The sequence below is a fragment of the Tenrec ecaudatus genome, chromosome 9, assembly GCF_050624435.1.
Source record: "Tenrec ecaudatus isolate mTenEca1 chromosome 9, mTenEca1.hap1, whole genome shotgun sequence".
NCBI classification, from domain to species: Eukaryota; Metazoa; Chordata; class Mammalia; order Afrosoricida; family Tenrecidae; genus Tenrec; species Tenrec ecaudatus.
In genome coordinates, this window is record NC_134538.1 from 66,084,423 (window position 1) to 66,108,266 (window position 23,844).

A 23,844-nucleotide genomic window follows, 5' to 3' on the forward strand; every position below is an offset into this window, starting at 1 on the left:
GACATTCCATTTAGAGCTCAGTCAAAATAATTGGAGATAGTAACATATCAGTATATGATTCTTACACTTTAAAAATTTTTAAATAAGGCCGATACATTCTTTTCCCACTATTAGTGTGGATTTTTAAATTTTCTTTTCTCTTGATTTGTTTTTATAACCAAATATTTAGAACAGATCCTTCCATATATTGTAATATCAACTTTCTTTTTAAAATGCCTATTTCCCCCCACAATACTAGGCTTTAATTTAATTTTGCTTATTTTCTTTTTTATACATGGTGAAATAGACAGCAAGTTTCAAAAGTTTTGCCTTTTTTATATTTTTGTATTCTACTTATTTAGTAAAATCTCCGCAAATAAATGGGAAATTACTAACAACCTCTGACTGGGTTGTTAATTACTATCCTGGGGCCAAGTAGATGTAGGATTGTCAACAAAACTAAAAAACAAAAACAAAGCAGCTTTACTCACAGATTTTAAAATAAATCTACCAAAATAAAAATAAAGGAAATATTTCATGCATACTTATTATTCACCATTGTTCTTCTGCCAAGTTTGTTAAAGGGGCGAAAGTACAGAAGCAAAAAAAGAAAGAAAAATACAGAAGGTTCCCCATAAATACTAAATATAAAAAAATTACATCACACCCACAAAAAAATAACCTTTTAGCTAAAACCTCTTTAATATTTTATCCCAGCCTGGTTAATCTTTAAGACAGTGCACTAATAGTCAGAAACTTCTTTATTTTATCAATCAAAAATGAGGTCTGAAAATGCTAGATTTAGTCGCCACTGGGTTCCATTAGAATGATTTTATGGCAAGTAGCTTTTATGGGGGTGTGCATCATAAAGTGAATTTGATATAAAAATTGTCCACACTTGTGCTGTAGTGCCTGTTTACACTACTCGTGAGCAGAGATAACAGACATGTTACTTGTTCATCCTAAAGACCACTGTAGTCACACTGTGGACTCTCCAGCGGATAGTCTAGAAATATGATCCCATGGTTATCACTCATCGTCTTTAAGAATTTTAAAACAGGAAATGCACTTTGCCACAAATGAGCCTGCCTGCAGCAAAAGCGATCAAGATTATGATCCTGTTTCGCTTTGGCGCTGTTGACCTTGTTATTACGAGCACTTGCCATCACGTAAGCTGAGGCCCACAGGGCCCCGTGTAGAAAAGAACCTGCACCATCTTCAGAATCGACGGCTTGCTCATCTCCACAGTTGTGACCACTGTGCCTTCGAATACCTTCCAGCCTAGGAAGCTCACTGCCCAGCCCCATATCACACAACATTCAGTTTTGAGCTGTCGGTTTTTCATGGGCTAATTTTCAGTAGTAGATGACCCGAATTTTCTACTTAGTCTGTCTTAGTCTAGAAGCTCCACTGCGCCATGGAAGACCCTGTTGATATTCGGAATACTGGTGGCCCAGCTTCCAGCATCACAGCAGTATACAAGCCATCGCAGGAAGACAAAACCTTAGCTAGATGTTGGTCTTTAGGTGGGGTAAGTTAACACGGAATGAAACAGGATGAAGGAAAGGGTACTCAGAGCCTAAAAACATCCAAACCCCAAATACTGACTCATGAATTATATTCTCATGTGTCATTAAATGTATACTAGACACTATATGGTCAGTGGTGAAGATAAGTGAAATTGTATGAAATCATATTCATTCAATTTCTGTATTCTTTCTCTGGTTACTCCCTATAGTAATTTGCTAAATATTTCCATTTCGGCCTGACAGAATTATTACTACTTTACATGCCTAACTATTACAGTTACTTAAACAAGGATGATATATAATTGCTGAATTATAAAATGATTAGCCCGAGAGACCCCAAAGTACAAGAAACTCAAAACTTTTCCTTTCCTCTCAAGACCACTGAGCCCAAAGTAAGGTGAGTGATTTCCCTTCTATATCTTATGAGGAGCCCTGGAGTTGAAGTTTGGAAGAATCAGCCTTCAGACGTTTGGAGAACTGAAACTAGCAGGCTACTTGGCTTTTGTTTTTTAGATGGAAGAGAGGTTAGGGATTCATGCTCTGACAGCTCATTCAGCAACTTTCCAGAAAGTGGTGGGAAAGAATCTGAAAATCTAAACTTCAAAGGGAAATCATGTGAACATATCTCCATGCAATAAATAAGTAGCCCTGCTTTACACGCCAACTCTGACAACTATTATTAGACCCCGCTGGTTAATTAGGCAAACATATTTGGCTAATTTCCCTTCAAATTCACCATCAATGTCAACACATTTGGATAATCCTAAAAGGCTGGGAATTTACAAGTCATAAACATTGAACAAAATAGCTAAGCTTCTTAAAATACTTCTCCCATCTGTGTTAAACCACAGAAAATCTAACCGGAACAGCATTATATCCCCCGGCCTACACGAGGATTTATTAGTGATAGTAAGTCATGTACAGCTCTATACTTTAAATGGAGTTGGGGGAAGGGAGCGGGGTCACAATGAAACCAAAACCAAATAACAATAATAATTTTTTAGAACCCTAGATTTTGGTTAAGAGGCTAAGAGTAATAGGGGGAAAAATAGAGAAAAAGTAGGTATGCTCTTGTAGCTAGTAATGATTTTTCACTGGACCACAATGCATATTTTAAACCTTCACTAAATCTTAGTTTTTATTCAGTTACTGAACAGGAAAGCACATGTCAATGAGACTTTGCAGTCTTACTCCACTTAATTCTCTGTCTTTCTTTGAACTGAACCTGGCCTGCCTTCTACACCTTCCTCACATTGACCAACTCTTTACCAGAGACGTCTCTCTACCTGGACTGCTCTTCATTTTAATTCTCCTTTGATTCTCTGTTTGGATGGCATCACGGCGCTCTCTGCGTCCTCTTTCTTAGGTAATGTCATCAGGGATTTTAATGCATTTCTCACATTTTGCAATGATATACTTTTTAAGTTAGTCACTTGTTCACTGTATCTCCCCTACTGATTGGAAATTTCAGTCTATTTTATTTACCAGTGTGGACTCCAGCTCTTGTGTGACATCTGTTAGGCGATGCTATCAATCAGCCAAGAACAAATGGATGCAAGAGTGGCTGCAGGAGTCCTGGCTCTGTGGCTGCTTTCACTTTAAACCAGTGCACATGGCCAAATGTCATTCTCCTTTCAAACTCTGCCATCGCTGAGATTACACAAAACCTAAGAAGTCATTTGAATTATGAGGTTGGCGAAGAATATTGAAAGCATCGTGCCAAAAGAACAAACAGAACTCTGTCTTAGAAGAAGTACAGCCAGAATACTCCTTATAAACAAGGATGACAGACATCCTTTGACAACCTTTGGACATGTTATCCGAAGAGACCAGTCCTTGGAGAAGGACATCATGCTTGGTAACTTGGAGAGGCAGTGACAAAGAGGAATCCCCCCATGAGATGTGTGGACACATTGGCTGCCCAATGAGCTCAGACACAGTGTACTGGTGCAGGATCGGGCGGGGATGTTTCATTCATTGCACATAGGGTCGCTGGGATTCGGAATCAACTCATTGGTAGTTAACAAAAACAGCAACAAGAAGTCCTTCTTTAGAGTCCTGGGGACTTTGAGGCTTTCCCATTTAAACGTAAAATTAGGAGATCTAAAATGTACAGTGTTTGCATACGCATGCCACACCACACACTCAGAAAAGTGTTTAATGAGTTAAAGCTTACTTCTATTTAACCTTTTAAAGTTCTAAAAGCTAGATCTTCCTCTAAACCTCAGCTTGATAAACCTCATCCTCCTGCCCATACTAGGACATCTGCCGAAATTGTTTTTGTAAATCAACCACCAAATACCAATATAGTTCAATCCCACACATGTATACACACGCCTCACCTTTGCTTTCCTTCTTTTGACCTATCTTTTAGTGTTTTTATATTAAGTTCATTAGAAATCGGGTATATTTAAGACCAATTATTTTTTTATCTGTAAAGGTTTTGTATTGTTTTATTTCCATGGCTCCCTTCAAATCATCGTCTGAACTAAGAAGCCTGTTCTGTCCCTAGTGATCTGATAGTTTTCAATTCTCTCTAATGGATACGTTTGTTCCTCGCTTGTTTCATTCACCAAGAGTAGGGGTCCTGCTGCAGAGCGGCATCCTGATCTTTGATCAGCAGGTTTTCTTTCACTCTCACATTGGAAGTCTATAAAGGTCTATTTTTATCTACCTCTTCAGCGTCATTTGCCTCCACCTTCCTTAGTTATTTCTGTGCCTGATTCATCATTAGTGACGTCAACACTCCAGTACATATTCTGAGTCATCCTTGTCTACCCGACTGCATGTTACTGACCTTGAATTCTATTGACCTCTCGTAAGTACAGTCATATCCTGGATCTTGACACATCTCCCCACCATCGCAGATGTTTGCTTGTTTTCCACTTCTCTAAATTTGACCTGAATGGAGATCACTCAACCCTTTACTCAGATTTCCTGAATTGGTTGCTTTTTGTTTTTTCCACCTACTTATTTTCTAATGACCCTTACTATTCATGCTGTTTGTAGAGCACTGATTCCAGGAACAATGGCTTCGATTCTCCCCCTGAGGCCTTAAGCTCCACTGATGCTTTACTGTTCCTAATCTTGTCACTTATACATCGTGAAAGAGTTTTCCTGAACCTGTGTAGGAGTGATCTCCTGCTCTTTACAAGATGAATAATCCCCATGGAGCTCATCTTGGTGGATAGGAAGAAGGTCTTTTAATCCACATTCTGCGTCATCTGTAGTCACTTAGTCCTCAAATGGCAGAACTTTAGTCTCAGAGGTTCATAAAGTCTTCCTCAAGAGAACTTCCACTCTTCCCCAGTACTCTTCTCTGTGCAGTTCCAGATTTCTCCAATATTTACCACTCACCACACACAGGTGTACAACAAACATCTAGCCCACCTAACAAACCCATATCATCATCGACAACAGCAACATACACAGCAGTTCCTGCTCCATAACCCCACCACAGGACACTGCTGTCCCCTGAAACACACACAGACAAACTCCAATTCTGTCCAAGGTTATTGGCATTGCATTTCTGATTTCTGAGCACCATTTTCCCTCACCCCTCCACACACACACCAAAATAGTATTATATGCAAACATTTATTTGAAATATCTGTTTCACTGAATGACAGCCTTTGAGAACAGCCTGGTTGGATTATCTAGGATGAGTTAGTGTACCCTCTGGGCAGAAGAATTTTGGAGTAAGTTCAGATTCCTGGCTTCCAATCATCAGGATTCTGATATAGAAAATCTGAAGTGAACATGTCAAATCTGTTTCAACAAGCATGCCGGGCAATTAAAAAAAAACAAACAACTGATTACCACATATGGCCCAGTTACTTCCCGGAGACTAGCTTGAATGGGACAGAAATCACATTTTGATGCAATGGACCCACGCCTCAGGACATTGGCTCCTTGTGCCATCCTCTCATGGTATCTCCCTTGAGAGGAAAACCTTCATTACAGCCCTTTGAATACAGCAGGAGACTCATCAGTTCGAGAAACTCATTGATGACCCAACCAGGCTTCCCTTTCTCATTCAGAGAAGGCAAGGCACGAGAGAAGGCTTTGACTATAGCAGAAGCCAGTTATAAAATTTGCTTTCTGCACCTTGGGAAAAATAATACTTTGTCTGTTTATTTCTGATATTTTTCTTCTTTTTTCACAGTTGTATTGTTACATTGACAAGAACATTCAATATTATATTAAACAAAAACAATAATAAGCACACACACACCTCTTATTTATTTTATTGCTTCATGAAAAGAATCTGTTTCTTCAACCCTAAGATGTACAAAGTATGATCCAGGAATCATGCCTATCAGAATTTCATTAGATCCTCCTGAAATATTCAGATACAGATGTTTCATTGAAACAATGACAAGAGCAGCTACCATAGGGTAGTAGTGTGAAGCTGATTCTGATATATGGCAACGCTCTGTTGATCACAAAGAACGATGATCCACAGGCTTTGAATGACATTGTTTTCGATAATAGATAACCTAGTCTTTCTTCCAAGGTGCCTCTGGGTGAATTTGGACCCATAATCTTCTGGTTAGCAATTGAGTATATTAACCATTTGTGACCCCCAAGGACTTCTGGGAAGCAACTGCCAAACCACAAACCAGACTCGGTGTCACCACGTTGATTTGCACACATTGTGACCCTACAGGGCAGGGCAGACATACCCCTGTGGGCTTTCAAGATTGTCAACTCTTTATAGGAGTAGAAAGCCTCATCTGACTCCCATGCTGACTTTGCAGTTAGCTGCAGCCCAACGGAGCCACAATGCCACCAGGGCTCCTTGGAAGCTACTAGAGTGGCCCCGAAAGCAGACATTCTGGACTCCACAACTCTACCCTTAACATAGTCTCGGGGTTTCCAATCCCTCAGGTTCCCTGGTAAACCTTTAAAACTCTCAAAGCTCACCCCTGGATTTCAGAATCAAAATGTCATGAGACTAAAGAGGACTAGCTGAGAGTGTAGTTTGAAGACGCTCCCTGAGTGACTATATATTCTCAAATACATGGTTTATCATTTCATTGAATTATCTACTTTCCTCTTTATGAATTTACTATATTTCTTTGTCTACATTAGCTTGCTTTTACAAATGTCATTTCCAGCATGACATTCCACTGTTTGCTTTGATTACAATGACTTTTGTTAAACAGAAAATTGAATATTATGTCACGTTCATCTTATTGTTTGTGCATTTTTTGTATTTAGTTTGACAAGCTCATCCCTACATTGAGAAAGAAAAACTATTTGCATACATTTTTCTACCAGATTTATATTGTTATTTATTTTACCATAGTAAGCATTTACTCTGGTATATATCCTTTCCATTTTTTAATGAATACAACTATACTTGTTTCCCACCTAAAGTGAACCACATTTTCCGATGCTATTAAATTATCATTTTTTCTCTACTACTTATGGTGCTTCTTCATATACCATTTCCACATATGTGTAGCTCTCTTTTATCAAGCAGTGGGCCCCTTTGCCCATTTTGCTCGCTTTACTGGATGGCTTTGTCTGAAAGCACAGCACTGCAAGTTAGCTTATGGTTTCCTTCCCTTCCAAATTAACATAGCAGCTGAGACTTTGTGTTCACTTGTGTACTCATAGTTAGCTTTCAAATAAATTTATAGACACCCTAAAACATATAGTAAATTTAAATTTTAATGGAATTGATATGGATTTATAGGTAAAGAAATGTTCGTTCTTTTTAACTATGAGCATGATATGTATCCATTTAATCTGACAGTCTAGTCTATTGCCTGATGTATTTTTAAATTTAAGTATCTTTCTATCATGGTAAATATATGTTTAAAATATTGATTGTTATCTCAACATTTGTCACATACATAATTCAATGACAATAATGATGCTTATCATATTGTTCAATCATTTCCATTATCTATTTCCAAAATTTTCCATCCCCTTAACAGAAATGCAGTGTAAACTTTTTTCTTCTTCTACCAGCTCCTGCCAACCAGTAATAAATGTTGGTCTCTGACATAGTTTACATCAGTGGGATCATCCGAGAATTGTCCTTTTTAAATTTGTCTATTTCATTTACCATAAAGTTTCCAAGTGTCCTCAATGTGGTAGCTTATGTCAGTCAGTCTTCCTTTTTTAATGTCTAATGAATATTTCTTTGTATATAAGTACATTTTATATATCCATTCATGTGTTCGTGGACATGTAGGTTTACTTCTTACTTACTTGACAGATTTATTGTGATAATATCATGATACCATATTTTTATCCTATTTTTAGGGTGTTGTTGCTGGTTTAGTGATATAATCTCTCTTTCTAAGTTAATCGTGCAGGTATTATTAGCTTGCTGATCTCTTTGTCATGTCTAAAGTTTTTCTGTTGTCTTTGAGAAATTTCCTCTGGTGTCATGCAATCCATAAGGAATTATACTTTGCATAATCCCTTCCAATCTTTACCTCCTTTCTCATTTTCTTATTTTATTGAGTGTTTAAGTTTTTTGAGAACTTTGTTATTTATGATAGGAGCATCTTTATCTGGTGTACAGCCACAAAGCAGGTCATCCAAACTTTCTAGAGTTAAACAGTGAATATCAACTTCATGCGTTTGACATTTTTGACCTATATAAATAGATCCCTTTACTATAATTTCAGCTGTCTAAATATAGGGGAATATTCTTTAATTGTTGTTGCAATAAGAATTTTACTTCACTGGGGATAAACATTAATATATTGGCATTTTCCTCCTATTAGTAGACAATAATTCTTTTTTATACTATCTACTTTATTATTTTAATCAATTTATTGGGGGTTCATACAGCTCTTATCACATTCCATACATCCATCCATTGTGTCAAGCACATTTGTACATATGCTGCCATCATCATTTTGAAAACATCTTCTTTCTACTTGAGCCCTTGGTATTCGCTCCTCATTTCTCCCTCTCCCTCCCTCATGAACCCTTGATTATTTATGAATTTTTTTATGTTTTATACTGACTGATGTCTCCCTTCACCCATTTTCCTATTGTCCGCCACCCTGGGAGGGGCTTATATGTAGATCATTGTGATCAGAACCCCTTTCTTCCCCTCCCTCCCCCTCCCATCCTGGTATTGCTACTGTCATTATTGGTCCTGAGAGGTTGTTTAAATGCCCTGGATTCCCTGTGTCTCCAGCTCCTATCTGTATCTGTGCACATTCTCTGGCTTAGCAGGATTTGCAAGGTAGAATTGGGGTCATGATGGGGGGTGCGGAGGAGGATTAAAGAACTGGAGAAAAGTTGTACGTTTCATCAGTGCTATACTGCACACTGACTTGCTCGTCTCTTCCTTGTGACCCTCTGTAAAGGGATCCATTTGTCTACAGATGGGCTTTGGGTCTCCACTTTGCACTCCCCTCATTCACATCGATGACAATAATTCGTAAAACTTCTCCCAACCTTTACCACACACATTGGGAATTAGGTACAGATGTAAAATTTAAGAACAAGTCTAGAAAACTAGACCCCGCCCTTCACTTAGTAACTGTCTGGCCTGCAGTATTCTGTTCTTATACAAACAAGACAACAAATTTGGTTTCATTCATTGATGGCTTGTCTTTTCCATTCTAGCTATTCTTCGGAGGCAACATGTGGGAGAGGAAAGAAAATTGACCCAAAACAACAGTGAACCAGGAACTCGTGGGAGAGTCATTGAGCTCATTTTCCGGGTGACTGCTTCTCTTCCAGACCACCAGAACAGCGGCCCTTCCAGGAAGCTAGAGATTTGAAAAATAAGGCGAATGAATGAGTCACAAGGGGTCTTACCCTTTTACTAAATGGGAGGTTGGTAATGGACTTGAAAACCATCGCAATGTGTGCATGGCTGTGCAGTTCCCACAGCATGTGCTATTTCTCAAATAATATGCACATTGCAATTATTTGATGAGGCCATGAACAAATTTTAGGAGAAAAAGAATAACTGAAAAGTTCCCATCTAAAATGATGCTTTTGAATTTATAAATGAAATGCATATTCTAACATTTAGGGATTTTAATAACTCCCCCTACATAGCCTCTAGGATAGGGCTCCATAGAACATTTTTCTCTAAAGGAGAAGAAATAGTATTTTTAGCAGAAAATATTGAAATTTTATATGATCATTGTGTTAATCTTACTTTGATGTTGTTTAGGAGAAAATTTGTCAAGATAAGATAGTGGAAAGGACTAAGTATTCATCTGTTTCATTTTCCTTCCGTGCATGTATTTCAGTGTCAGGACTGGTAGGCTTGAGATAAATTAGTCTTTTAAAATTTTTCCTCTTTGTTGCCTTTGCCCTTCCTGTTTCTGCAGTGATGATGGCTCTCACATCTCCTTCTCTGAATACTGTTTCTTTCATGGCATAGTTCAAAGATTATCTTTTGAAGAAGTCTCTCCCAAACTGTCCCAAAACATACATTTTGCCCTGTTGGCCATTCTCATCTAGGAAAGGTGATATTATTCCTAAGAGAGGGAATGCGCCCTCTAGCCCAGTGGTTCTACCGGTTGGTCACAACCCCTTTGGGGGTTGAATGACCCTTTTACAGGGGTCCCCTAAGACCATAGGAAAACACATATTTCTGATGATCTTAGGAACCGAGACACTGCTCCTCTATCCATCTCCACACATAGGAGTACCCGGCGTGAAGACTGTTACCCATGCTACACCATTCTTCAAGACAAAATTTATTTGTCATTAGAAATAAATATTTCACAATGTATAATTACATATTGTCTTTGTGATGAATCACTATGCTTGAATTATGTTCAATTTTTTTTGGAGGTTGTCTTATTTTTATTTTTTTTAATGTTCAACAAGGAAAATATATCCTGCATATCAGATATTTCTATGACAATTCATAACAGTTGCAAAATTATAGTTATGAAGTAGCAATGAAAATAAGTTTATGGTTGGGGGTCACCACAGCATGAGGAACTGTATGAAAGGGTCACGGCATTAGGAAGGTTGAGAACCACTGCTCAAGCCAAACCCAAACCACGGCTGTCAAGTCAATTTCCACTGATAATGACCCCCTAGGACAGAATAGAACTGTCCCACACGGTTTCCAAAGCTGTGGATATTTGTGGAAGCAGACCGCCACATCCTTTGCTCGTGGATTACCTGGCAGATTCCAAGTGCTGGTCTTCTGATTAAGTACCATGTGACCAGGCCTCCTTACACCCTCTCTTGCACGCATTTTTCCTAAAGTGTATTCCTGATTTTTTAATATTAGACACTCATTACTTCCAGTCATGCAGTACATTTTCCTTGACTCATCTTTTTGAAATAAAATTATCTGTGGAAATTTAACATTAGATTATTCACCTTAACTGTGAATAAGAATGTTAGACTGTTAGACTGTGTCTCTTTGGCACCGAGGCTCCTAGTGAAGCATTAGTGTGTGTGCAAGAAAGGATGGAGAGTGAAAGAGAAAGCAGAGCCCAGAGGGAGACCTGCCCCTCTGTTTTCATGGACTTTTCATGCTTAGCACACAACTGGATTTGGCTTAAGGTAAAAATGAAAGACTATGGAGTCTACAGCAGAACCGTTTCCTGGGTGGGGCAAATAGTGCACATGCTAAACTGCTAACTGAAATGTTTGCATTTCAAGTCCACCAGAGACACGTCAAAGAATGGCCTACAGTCTACTCCCAAAAGACGAGTCATTAAAAATCTCTACAGTTGGTAGTTCTGCTCTGACACACAAGGACTCGCTTTGTATCAGAGCCAACTTGATGGCACTGGTTTCCATTTCGTTCTTTTCTTGTTAATCAAGCTGCCCAAATCCCAAACCAGATGCAGGCAATTCCAAAATCTGTTACTTTGGTCAAGTCCTTCATATTCCTGTGCCTATGTGTTTACCTTTGTAGGATAAACATATTACACCAATTCTATAGATTGTTATGAGAATTAAATAACAGTACATATATACACTTGGAACAATATGTGACAGAAAAAGCATTCCATGTTTTAAATGTCTTGTCTCACTTAAAAGGGGTAGTCTTAAAGAATCAAGATGGTAAGGTTTTAAGTAATTAAGAGTTGAAATTCTCACCTTTTTCTTCCCCTTGTTTTCCTTTTTTTACATTTAATTGTCTATACAAAAATTCACCCATGAGTATTGCCTAGACTACTACTGTTATTATTCAAAGACACATGCTTTCCTAAAGACTAAAATGTCTAGCAAGTCACAGTGTGATATGTATTAGCTCAAGAAAATAATCAATTTATGAATTAGACTTGCCTCATTTATCTCAGTATTACCAGTACCTTACATGGCATCAGGAAACTATGGAATTTTTAGATTGAAAAAATATATACATATATATACTTTCAACCATTTTATTGGAAGCTAATACAGATATCATATCTTTCCATAGTTCACTTGCATCATGCAGTGTTGTACAATTGCTACCACAATCAGCTTCCCATTATTAATTATAATAATAATAGTAAAACTGGCCTTTATACTTATATCTTGACTATAGTCTATAGCATAGTATCTTTCTGATAAATTGAAAGAATTTTCTAAGCCTTGTCAATCATTGGATACTGTCTTTGTTCTACATACTTTCATATGGAGAAATTTCTCCCTTTGAAGATGAAAATTGACATTTATTAAATGCTATGATATGCTAGGCAGTGTGCTGGTGCTATATGAATTATAAAAAAGAAAATAACCTTATTTTAACTCTCGATGTCCACCTCCCTCTCTTACATACAGCTGGAGTTTTGTAATCAGAAGGTTTTCCCTAACAGTTGTAATGGCTTGAATTATGTCACCTAACACACGTGTCAACTGCACTGGTGTATGATTTGCAGTGATTTGGCAACTATATAATCATATCCTTTGGCAGTTATGTAATGATGCAATCATTCCCCAGGATATAATCTAATGTGATCAACCAATCAATTGTAAAGGAATTAAGGTTGGATGCCACACCTTCACTAAGAATATAGCTCTGATTTGATTTAAGCGGAACTTCCCTGGAGTGGGCCTGCATCACCTTTTCTCTTACAAAAGATAAAAGGAAAAGAGGTGAGTAAAGAAGGAGGGATCTGACTAACAGCAAGAAAGGAGAGATGAGTGAAATACACTCTTTACACTTAAGGTTCTTGTTCTGAGTACCTTGCAATTCAATGGAAGATTAATGACAAAACTCCTGGGATTCTCCAATGTACACCCGGTCCTCAGATCTTAAGAGGACCTTCCCCAGAGCCAATAGAGAAAGCCTTATCCTAGGGCTGGCACCTTGACTGTACTTCTAACATCCTAAACTTTGAGAGGTCAATTGCTCTTTGCTGACACCATCCACTAGTGGTATTTCTGGTACAGCAGCGCTAGCCAACTTACAGGGCGGTCCTATGGCACCACTTCCACCTCTCCTCCCATACCAATCATGATTTCACAGCTATAGACATAAGTTCTATCCATGCCTACATTATAACCTTTATCACACATCGGGCATATTTCTTAGTACTGGTTAATTTTATTCATTCTTATGGCTTGATAACAAGACCCACTCACTGTCATTGAGTGGATATCGACACAGCGATTTTATAGGACAGGGTAGTTTCTTGCTGAGTTTCTAGCTGAGTGCTTCCTCCCCCCCAACTATGATGATCCAAATTCTATCTTGCAAATCTGGATAGAGCAGAGGATGTACACTGGTGCAGATAGGAGCTAGAGGCACAGGAAATCCAGGGCGGATGATACCTTCAGGACCAGGGGTGTGAGGGGCGATACTGGGAGGGTAGAGGGTGAGTGGGTTGGAAAGAGGAAACCAATTACATGTGATCTCCTTCCTGGGAGACAGACAACAGAAAAGGGGGGTGAAGGGAGATGTCTGACAGGACAAGATATGACAAAATAATAATTTATTAATTATCAAGGGCTCATGAGGGAGGGGTAGCGGGGAGGGAGGGGGAAACAAAGAGGACCTGATGCAAAGGGCTTAAGTGGAGAGCAAATGTTTTGAAAATGATGAGGGCAAAGAATGTACAGATGTGCTTTACACAATCGATGTATGTATGGATTGTGATAAGAGTTGTATGAGCCCCTAATAACATGTTTTAAATATATATAGAGAACACTGATTTTTAAGTCTGTTTTTCTCAATGGAAAAAATATGAGTTCTCAATCATGTTATCATTTCTTTAAGTTGTAAAATGTTAAGGAACAATCTCCAGGTAATAAATCTGTCCAACCCATACCCATTTTTTAAAAATTTCAAGCACATATGAAATTTTGTTATTTATCTTCTGATTTATTTGATTGTGTTTAGCAATTGCCAGTGTATTCTGAACTTTGCCTGATACTATCCTGGCAATATGAACCTCCTTAACCTTCTGAATTCAAGGGGGTGGAAATGTTGTCCCCCAAAGGCTCATGTTGTAACTGCTCCTTCTGCGTCCTTCTTACTAGAGTGACATAATGATTCTTTCCCAAGTTTCTTCCCCCAAACTTACTCCACACCAGTGACTAGAGGGTGACACGATGAAGCCCGAGTAAGAATTCTGATGCCAGAGAGTTTGCATTCTCTCTCCCTGCATTAAGTAATCATTGAGTATCAGAAAACTATTCATCTCTTTGAATCTCCTTCTCCTCGTCTGAAATGTAAAACTGGTTAATGATGACTGATTCAATTGGATTGTATGAAGTTCAAATGGCACGATAGTTACAGAACACCTGAAAGATGGGTGAACGCTGGTTCTCTATCACCGATTTTGATAGCTAGATTTAGTACCAACAGAGCCATACCTTGGGGAATTCTTCTAGGTTTTGAGTCACAAAAGAGTCTTCTGGGCCTACAGAGTCTATATTAGCTGCTTACCATGTAGAATAACGATACGTCCAACAGAAACCAATTTAAAATGAAACCCTACTCAGCTGGAATATAAGGGGAATTCAAAGATGAGAGAGATGAGATTTCTGTCTCAGCCTGAATACTTGAGTAATAATCTATGTTGGGAAGGCATCAATTCTATCTCTTCTCTCTTCCTGTGAGCAGTATCTGAATTATCTTAACATCTTCATTTACTTTTATCTCTCTAATTTGTCAAGATATGATATCTAATGGTGATTCTCTGTAGATCAGAGTAAAATTGCATGATAAGGGTTTCAAGGACAACGGACACTTTGGAGGTAGATTGCCAGTACTTACTTTCAAAGTGGTTTGGGTGAACTTACTTAGTTCCAGTAACCATAATGTGCAATTCACCTTGAGCAATATTAGGTGTCTTTCCTTTAAGACTCTCTTGTCATTCATCTCCTGACTCTTCTCACCTAACCCCAGGGGTAGTGATGATACCATGGAGGTTATTTTACTTACTATTTACCTTCCCCTATTAATTTCCAAGGAGCCCTAGTGATGTCCTGTGTACATGTTGGGCTGTGGTTGAAGCCACTCAAGGTCAGCAGTTTGAAACCACCAGCTGCTCCAAAGGAGAAAGCTGGGAATTTCTATTCTCTCAAAGAGTTACATCTCCGAAATGTAACTGCCACAGGGTAGTCCACCCCATCCTATAGGATCAGTATGAGTCAGCATCAACTCAGTAGCATTGAGTTGGTTTTGGTTTATTAATTTCCAAGTTAAGACTGCTTCGATCAGTTTGGAGAATTTTTTGGCAACACATATTTTCTCCTGAAGTAGTTAAAAAATGGTACAACTGCTAAGAGAAATAACATGCTTTTTAGGTGCTTTACATAGATAATATTTTATATCTCCCCCCCCACCCCACTGGTCTGTCAGTTACTCATACTGTGATGGCTTCTATGTTGCTGTGGTGCCTGCAGTCATCCAAAGTGAAAACCGTTTTGTTTTCAGTCTTTCAACAGTTCAGGGAGGGAGTGTGAGGTCTTGCATGTTTTGTCTAACGCAAATGTCCTGACACTCAAAGCTCTGGGTAAGGGGAGGCTCAGCTTCTTAATCTCTCTCACTCTCTTCCACTGTCAGCAACCCAACAAGACAAAATATTGCCCTCCTTGCTCCTAAGGAATATTCTAGCTACACTGTCTTTAAGACAAATATGGTTGTTCTTTTGGAAGTCCACAGTGTTTTAATATTCTTCACCAACAGCATAGTTCAAATCAACCAATGCTTCGTTGGTCTGCCTCATTCCTCATCCAGTTTTCATATACAAATGGGGTGATTGAAAGTATCCTGGCTTGGATTAGGCACACCTTCGTCTTCAAAGGGATCTCCTTGCTCGTTAACACTTTAAATCTGCTGTGTTGTACAGCAGATTTGTCCAATGTGTTGTTTGACTTGTTGACTACACATGTGTACGTCAAACGTAATCTTTGAAAATTTTAATCTTTTCAATATTGTCTATTGGTCCATTGTGAGCAATTTTGCTTCCTGTACCTGGAGTTATAATTCCTATTGAAACCCGCAGTCTTGCATTTTCATCATCAAGCGCTTCAAATCTTCTTTGCTTTCAGCAAGAAAGGTTGTGTCATCTGCATGTCACAGGTTGTTACTGAGCCGTTCTTCAATCCTGATGCTGCTTTCTTCTCTATGCAGTCAGCTTCTCGGATTACCTGGTCAGCATGGATATTGAATATGTATGGCAAAAGGATACAATCCTGATGCACAGCTTTCCTGATTTAAAATCACACACATCCCCTCATTCTGCTCAAACAACAGAATCTTGGTCTCTGTGCAGGCTCCGCAGGAGCATGATGAAGTGTTCTGGAATTCCCATTCTTTGCAATGGCAATTCCTAGCTCGTTTGATCTACCTCGCTGGAGGTCTTTGCATAGTCCACAAAGCACTTTTAAGCACAGTTTTGGTATCCTCTGCTTTCAACCAAGATCCATTTGATGTCAACAATGAACTCCCCCATTCTACATCTCATTCTGAATCTGGCTTGATTGAGGGAATTTCAGTGTGAATATACAGATAAAATCTCTTTTAAATTACTGTTAGAAGAATTTTCCTTGCATGTGATAATCATGTTATTGTTCAATTGTTTCTACATTGTGTTAGGTCTGTAAGGAAGTCCAGAGGTGCTAGAGACCAAATCAGTCGAACTAGAGAAAGCAGGCTTTATTGGGGAGAAAAACCCAGCCTGGGCGAAGTCCCATGGTCCACAGTGTCTGGGCAGGAGGAGTCATGTCTCTGGGCTACTGGAATGACCCTTTAATTGCTGGGAGACATGTGGTTGGGCTGGCCCTGGGCCTGTATTGAGTAAGGTGTTCAAGGCTTGACAGGAACCGGCATGTCCCAGGAAGGCTGCTGGTGATTGGTAGACGCAGGCACATCCACGCTCCTAACCTGATGAGGGAGCACTTCCTAGTTCCCGGTTGAGCACGCACATGGCCGAGTGCAAGGTCCGGTCCGGAGAGAGTTGCATCAGCCAACTCTGACCAGCTCTGCATGGTGTGGGGGGTTTATTGATTTGGCCAGACAAGGTCAACTTTGGAATGGTTACAAATATGAACCCCTTCCAGTTAGTTGGAGAGGTAGCTCTCTTTTGTAAATTGGTATTCTGTTAATTCCTGGAATCCTTGTTTTTCCCTAGTGCCTTTATTTCAGTTTGGACTTCTCCTTTCAATACAATTAGTTCTTGATAATGTGTTATCTTCAAAAATGGTTGAATGTCAAACAATTCTTTTTGGTATAATGACACTCTATTTCTTCCATCTTCTTTTGATTTTCCATGCATCCTTCCTCTTTTTCCCATAGAATTCTTCAATCTTGTAACGCAAGGCTTGGACTTTTTGTTTAGTTAATTCAGCTTGAGATACAGGGATCAGGTTCAAGTTAAGGAGACTAGAATTCTGAAGTAAGTGTGCCAATTCTAGGGGAATCCTTTTTCCCTCGATTGTCTCTTGGGAAAGGTTATCCCTCTTTTCAACTTTTAGTCCTAGGTTCCATGCAGGTCACGCATGTTCCATGCACCCTTCCTCTGTTTGTGCCTATGTGCTTGCTTTATCTACTTATTCATACCTTAAAGAGATTGTCTTGAAACACACTCTGCATTAATATTCCCTAATGAGCACAAAAGAGCATGCATTTGTAAATGGAATGAACATTTACAAAATATTAGTTCACACAATCCAAATTATACTACCAACAACAAAAAATGATGTCTAGAGTCTAAGTAAATATCTTGTCTTAGTCTCCTACCTTAGCATCACTTCATAAAGCTATTCCATGAGGGGACATCAAAAGGTTCTGAAAAAATGTCAGTATCTTTTCATTTTATTTTGTCCATGATCTTCCATGCCTGTCCTACAAAGAGTACACAGGTGCTACACTAATGGGAAAAAAAGGGATTCTGATTTCTAGTTATATCTTCTTATCTCCCTACCTCTATCTCTTAAATTTCTACCATTTTGGGTCTTGCTTACACTAAATATCTAATTTTTTCTTCCCAGCTACTATCTTGGGTTTTTTAAAAAAATAATAATTCTTCTCTCAGGTTCCTTGGGTAATGATGCTCAAGTTTGGTCTTTCAACCCTAATGCCAGTTGGGATTTCTAAAGCAGAAGATTTTTTTTAATGTGATATAAAAATTTATACTAAAAGAGCAGGTAATTAATGGGGAGTTCTACTATGCAACATCCATGAACGCTTTCAAAGTTAAAACATACTTTAAAAAAATACATTAAATTTATTAAATTCAGCTAGAGAATTAAATTTCTTCTGAGATACACAATAGAAAAAAATCTCTAAATTTTCAGTTGTTTTATCTGAAGTAACACACTATTCTTTATCATCATTTCAAATTAACAACAACTGAGGCAAAAGGAAACTATCAAGTACATTAGGATTGTTATTGACAGCATGATGAGTACACAAAGATTGGATGATCTTGTGCAGGGGTTTCTCAGTAATGATGGGTTTTCATTTCCAGATAAGGCCTCCACAATTCAAGAGTAAGAATTTAAGAAGCAACAATGAAGGCAAAACTGATTTTCAGTAAAATGTTTTCTTGTCCCTTATGCTCACAGTCTGATATGCGTTTATTCACGTGAGAGCTAGTGATGGTCGTACAGACAGTGCATTGGTACGTTTTCATTTGGACCTGCCCAAGGGAGCTGCTTTCTCTTGTTTGTGATGTGGTGGAGGGAAATGTTTCCTCTCTGTCTGGGTTCAGATCATGAAGTAGCTGTACCACATTGAATGATTCAGCTGTCCTCATTAGCACCAGTTCAGTCAAAAGTCCAAGTTATAAGTGAAACCATGAAAGATAAAAAAGTAATGCAAAGAAGCCAAAGAAAACCTACAGTAAGAGTTGAAAGAGCTTGAGAGGGTAAAGCTGGGGCTGGGCAGAGTGAACTGGAAGAGTGAGGGATAGAGGTGGAAGAAACTTCAGTGTTCAGCTTTCAAGGCACATAGGATCCGAGGGCTTCATATCTTGCAGCCTGAGGGCCACCAGACGCCCACATTACAACATTATGCCATTTGAGCTCATGTGTGGCAGAAACAAGAGTTAGTGGGAACATCGGAATTAAGTTCAACCAACAGCCTCTAAGAGGGAAGATGAGAGTTTGGGGGGAAATTGGGATAAATATGAGGGGTTTTCTGTGAGATCCTGGCAGGTGTGTTGGTGTAGACCTGCCCAGGCCCCTAGATGTGGCAGTTTGCCCAGTGACCTGGCACTGAAGAGGATATTGACTTGCTCTTGCTTAGTTGGAGGGATCAGGATTATTCCCTGACTCCAAGTGGAGTTCTCAAGTTCTTTGACTTTTAAAACAAGACCCATTTGGCAGTGATAACCCTTGGAGTGTGTTGTATGTACCATACTGGGTGACACTGTCAGTGGAAGCTGTTAGACTGGATTTACTAGAGAAACAAAACAAGTGATACTTATATGTATATAAGAAAGAGCTTTAAGAAAGAAATTTATATCAAGGAAATGGTGCAGCCTAGTCTAAATCAAGGCCATAGGTCTGATGCCAGCTGGAGGCCCCTCCAGCATGTGCATCTGATGACCAATGAAGCAGGAAAGCAAAGAGGGAAGCTGAGAGCTCATAGGCTGGTGGATGTAAAGTCGTGTGGATCCAAGGTCAACGGGAATATGGCATAAAATTCACAGATTCCAGGGTGAATGGGCTACATAGACCGCTGGCTCCCAGATGCAGGAAGGTTATGGGGCAAGAGAGAAATACCAGCTCTCCTTTAGGTCTCTTATAAATAGGCCATATCCTCAAGGAGACTTATTAGGCTATGATTTCATAGATTGGACTCCATCCACATCTTCTTTCAAGTGCACCAAATTGCCTAAAAACTTACCAGTATAGTTCACCCTTTATCAACTTGCCACTTATACACAAACTTAACAGTACCTAATCTCTAAAGACAATAATAAAACCATACTTGTACCTAACATGATACAACTAACATCCTCCCTTCCTCCTCTCTCATTTCTAGTCCCTGTGGGTCAGATCAGTTGGTGTCAATGGTGAAATTCAATTCTTATCTTATGTAAACAAAAATGTACTAACCGATTTACAGGTTATATTCTATAAATGACAATATAAAATATTTGATGCCTAAGAATTATAGTTCTGTGAGAAATCATCTAAACCTGAATCTTATAATCCTATCAACGTCTTACACTACTCTCATTACAAAAGGAAAGAAAGAAAATCAATGGGGATCCTCCTTTGTGCCATTTATTTGAGATGTAAGACACCCATGGATCTTCATAAGCTAAACACTTAGTGTCTTTTATAACGCCCCACCCAATTTGGATACCCAATTTCTAAATAGCTTATCCCTTCAACCCAGTCCCCTAAAGAGGCAAGCATGCAAAAACAAACAAACAAACAAAATAAAATGAAAGGAGACAAGCATGCCCTTTGACGTGTAGAATTTTCATTCCAGTTGGAATTGTGAGTACCTGCGTCCACCAGCAAAGTACAGTCGAAAGCAGTCCATCTACCCAGACTGCAATAGTACACACTGGCTCACAGGGTCAACGCCTTCTTTTCATTCAATCAGGCTCCCATCACCTCAGTGTTAGTCATTCCAAGCTAGGTCAATGGGTACCAGTAGCAAGATTGGGAGTTCACACTCTTCTCCTTCCACATGGGATCATCTGGTCCCTTCACACATTTTCATCAACCCTTGCCCCCTGGGGCTACGTAATGACACAGGCTCAGGTTCTGTTTAAACTTGGCAGCCGCCAGCTCTTCCTCCTCTCTCATTTCTAGTCCTCGTGGGTCATGTCAATAAAAGTCAGTGGTGAAATTCAACCTTTATCTTTTTCACTGTGTTTTCTTCACTTCCACTCAATAAATGAATCCATGTGATAGTCACCTAGCAAGAGTGCCAGTATGTCTGCAGACACCTTTTAATGTTCGGTCCTAGAAAGTGATAGCATTTTTTTTCTTTATCTTTTTTTTAAAACATTTTATTAGGGGCTCATACAACTCTTATCACAATCCATACATACACATACATCAATTGTATAAAGCACATCTGTACATTCTTTGCCCTATTCGTTTTCTTTTCTTTTTTTACATTTTATTAGGGGCTCATACAACTCTTATCACAATCCACACATATACATACATCAATTGTATAAAGCACATCCGTACATTCTTTCCCCTAATCTCTCTCAAAGCATTTGCTCTCCACTTAAGCCCTCTGTATCAGGTCCTCTTCTTTTTTCCCCTCCCTCCCCGCTGCCCTCTCCCTCCCCACTCCTCCTTCCCTCCCTGCTCCCCGCTCCCTCAGAAAGTGATAGCATTTTATGGGTGCAGAATTTTCCAGAGTAAATATTTCCACATTGGCAACTTCTTGCATTCATCCAGTTAAAAAAATCAAGCACCTTTTTTTAAGTCTTTCAACAGTTCTGGGATGGAGGTATGGGGGGTCCTGCATGGTTTTTCAAATGCAAATGTCCTGACACTCAAAAGTTCTGGGTTAGAGGAGGCTCAGTTCCTTAATCTTTCTCGCATTCTTTTCAACTGTCAGCAAGTCAATGCAAGCTCATTGTTATTGCTGACTCAGCAGATTTACTGCTGACAACATTGCTGACTCATGGTGACCGACCCCATTTGGGTTTCTGAGACTAACTCCTTACAGGATAGAAAGTGCAGTCTTTCTACTGTGGAGCTGCTGGTGGTTTGGGACTGCTGATCACACAGATCGCATCCCAATGCATCACCACCACACCACCGGACCTCCTGTCTCTTTTGGGCAATTTCTAACTCCCCTTTTAGTAAAATTGAATAACTACTGACAGCAATTCAGTATTACAAACTTTTCCTAATTTCCAATATTTGTTTCTATCACACATTATATTTATAACCCTATGGAGGAGAACTCCATATAATCCTAGTACAGTCAACTGAACAAATAATTCTAAACATATTCTTCTAAAACATCAAAGTTCAGTGTTTTCTTCTCCAGACTCTCCCATTCATATGCGAGCTGCCCCAGGACACCCGCAGGGTGAATCTAGCTTCTCACCTTTCTATCAGGTACCTTATTGAAACAGCCCAGTTTTTGCTTCAGAGAACTCCCAGAACAGAACTTTCCATGCTCTTCCGTTAGCTGCACTGTTTAAAAAGCATGAATCAAGAGTTCCACTTCCCATCCCTATTCACAAAGAATTTGAGGCATCCAGTTCCACTTATCAACTGCGTAAGCCACATGGAGGCCCTATCTGACCTTCTCTGGCTACCCAAAGGAGAAAGAAAATCCAACTCCTCCCCATCACCGTAACCCAGAAGGCAGTCTACAACTTCCATCCCTAGTATCTTGTTTCTCTAGACCCCACTCCTCGGCACTAATTTGTGTTGAACTGAATTTTCTAAAGAAATAAAACCAAGGACATTTGTTTATGTCAATACTTTAGATAAAAAAAAAAAAGTATGACTCCTGTCCATGGGTCAGATGCTAGTTGAAGCTCCCTCCAGATTCATGTAGCTGCAAGTTAATGAAGCAGGGAGATAAGTGGGAGGAGCCCTGGTGGTGTAGTGGTTACACGTTGGACAGCAATCCGAATGGTCAGCAGTTCAAAACCACCAGCAGCTTCAAGGGAGAAAGATTAGGTTTTCTACTCCCCTAATTGATTACAGTCTCAGAAACCCACAGGAGGAAGGGAGGAGCTTTCACTATGAGACAGCATTGAGTCGATTGAGGTGAGTTTGATTTTGGAGTAGATCACAGGATGGTGGGTGCAAAGTCACATGGATCCAAGGTTAACAGGAACATGACAGGACATTGATAACTCTGAGGGTTGGCAAGTGATATGGGCAGCCAGCCCCAGAGCAGGAAGGAGAGGTTGTTGTTGTTGTTGTGTGTGTGTGTGTGTGTGTGTGTGTGTGTAAGAGAGAGACATAGAGAGACTAATTATCCACTAGGCCTCATAAATCAGCCATACCTCCAAGAAGAAGTCCTTAAGCTATAACCTAACTGATAGACTGGACTTCACCCATTTCTTCTCTTGGTGCACCAAGTTGCTCAGAAAAAAAACTAATTATTGCAGGATGTGGGATAGGAGAGATGAGGGAGGGCACAAAAAGGACTGTGTCCAAAATTTTTGTGTAGTATTTCAGCAGAAATTTATTGTTTTTAATAACAATATCCCTGTCATTAGTTGTAACAATAGAGACATTTTTCCTAAACCCAACACTCTGAACTTCTATGCTGTGCTAATTTACTTTTGAACCTTTCAATGCTTGCTGGTCAGAGTTGTCTTTAAAATCCAATTACAAGGATGCTTTGAACTATAAGGATTCATTCGCATGTACTACATGCACACAATAGTGTTTTTACTGCTGTTAGTATTTTTATAGTCTCTGATTTTTGACAAATTCTATGGTGTTTTAGTTACGATATTGTTGTAATTATTTTTTTGTAAACCTATATCTGTAACTTTTCTGGGGCATGAAATCACCATTAAAAGAAGTAGAAAAATTAAAATAAGCTCCTACTCGATTATTAATAATGCTATAACTAATAATATAATAAATGTAGAAAGATTTTTCCAAAACAATTCTATTGCTAGTATGTAAGCTGCTTGAAGCCAGATTTACATTTTGGGTAGCTGGAATCCGCAGCATGCATCCCATTGAGCGCTAGTGATCAGCTGAGCTTTAAGGTGGGCTGATTATGAATACGTTTCCTGCTCAAACACGAGTGTAGACAACGCCAAGGGTAGTTTAAAAAAGTGGCTTCTGTTTCATGGTGTGACCCTTCTATCTTCATAATGAAATACGTATATTCAAATAAGAGACTATGAAAATGGCCAAAAGAAAAAGGTCATGTTAAAGGAGACAGATGGGGGGGGGGGGGAATAAGCCCAAGAAACTAGTTACACACAAAAAGTGTCTCTTCTGGAAACACTTCACTTATACT

General features: G+C 39.2%; 1 long non-coding RNA gene across 1 annotated transcript in view; it reads right to left on the reverse strand.

Moving 5' to 3' along the window:
- Nucleotides 1-22,037, reverse strand: part of LOC142456387 (uncharacterized) — a 63,604-nt gene extending 41,567 nt beyond the window's left edge. Inside the window, exon 1 of the long non-coding RNA XR_012786069.1 lies at nt 21,952-22,037. This is a non-coding gene — a long non-coding RNA (uncharacterized LOC142456387). The remainder of the gene's footprint in view (nt 1-21,951) is intronic.
- Nucleotides 22,038-23,844: the final 1,807 nt, after the last annotated feature.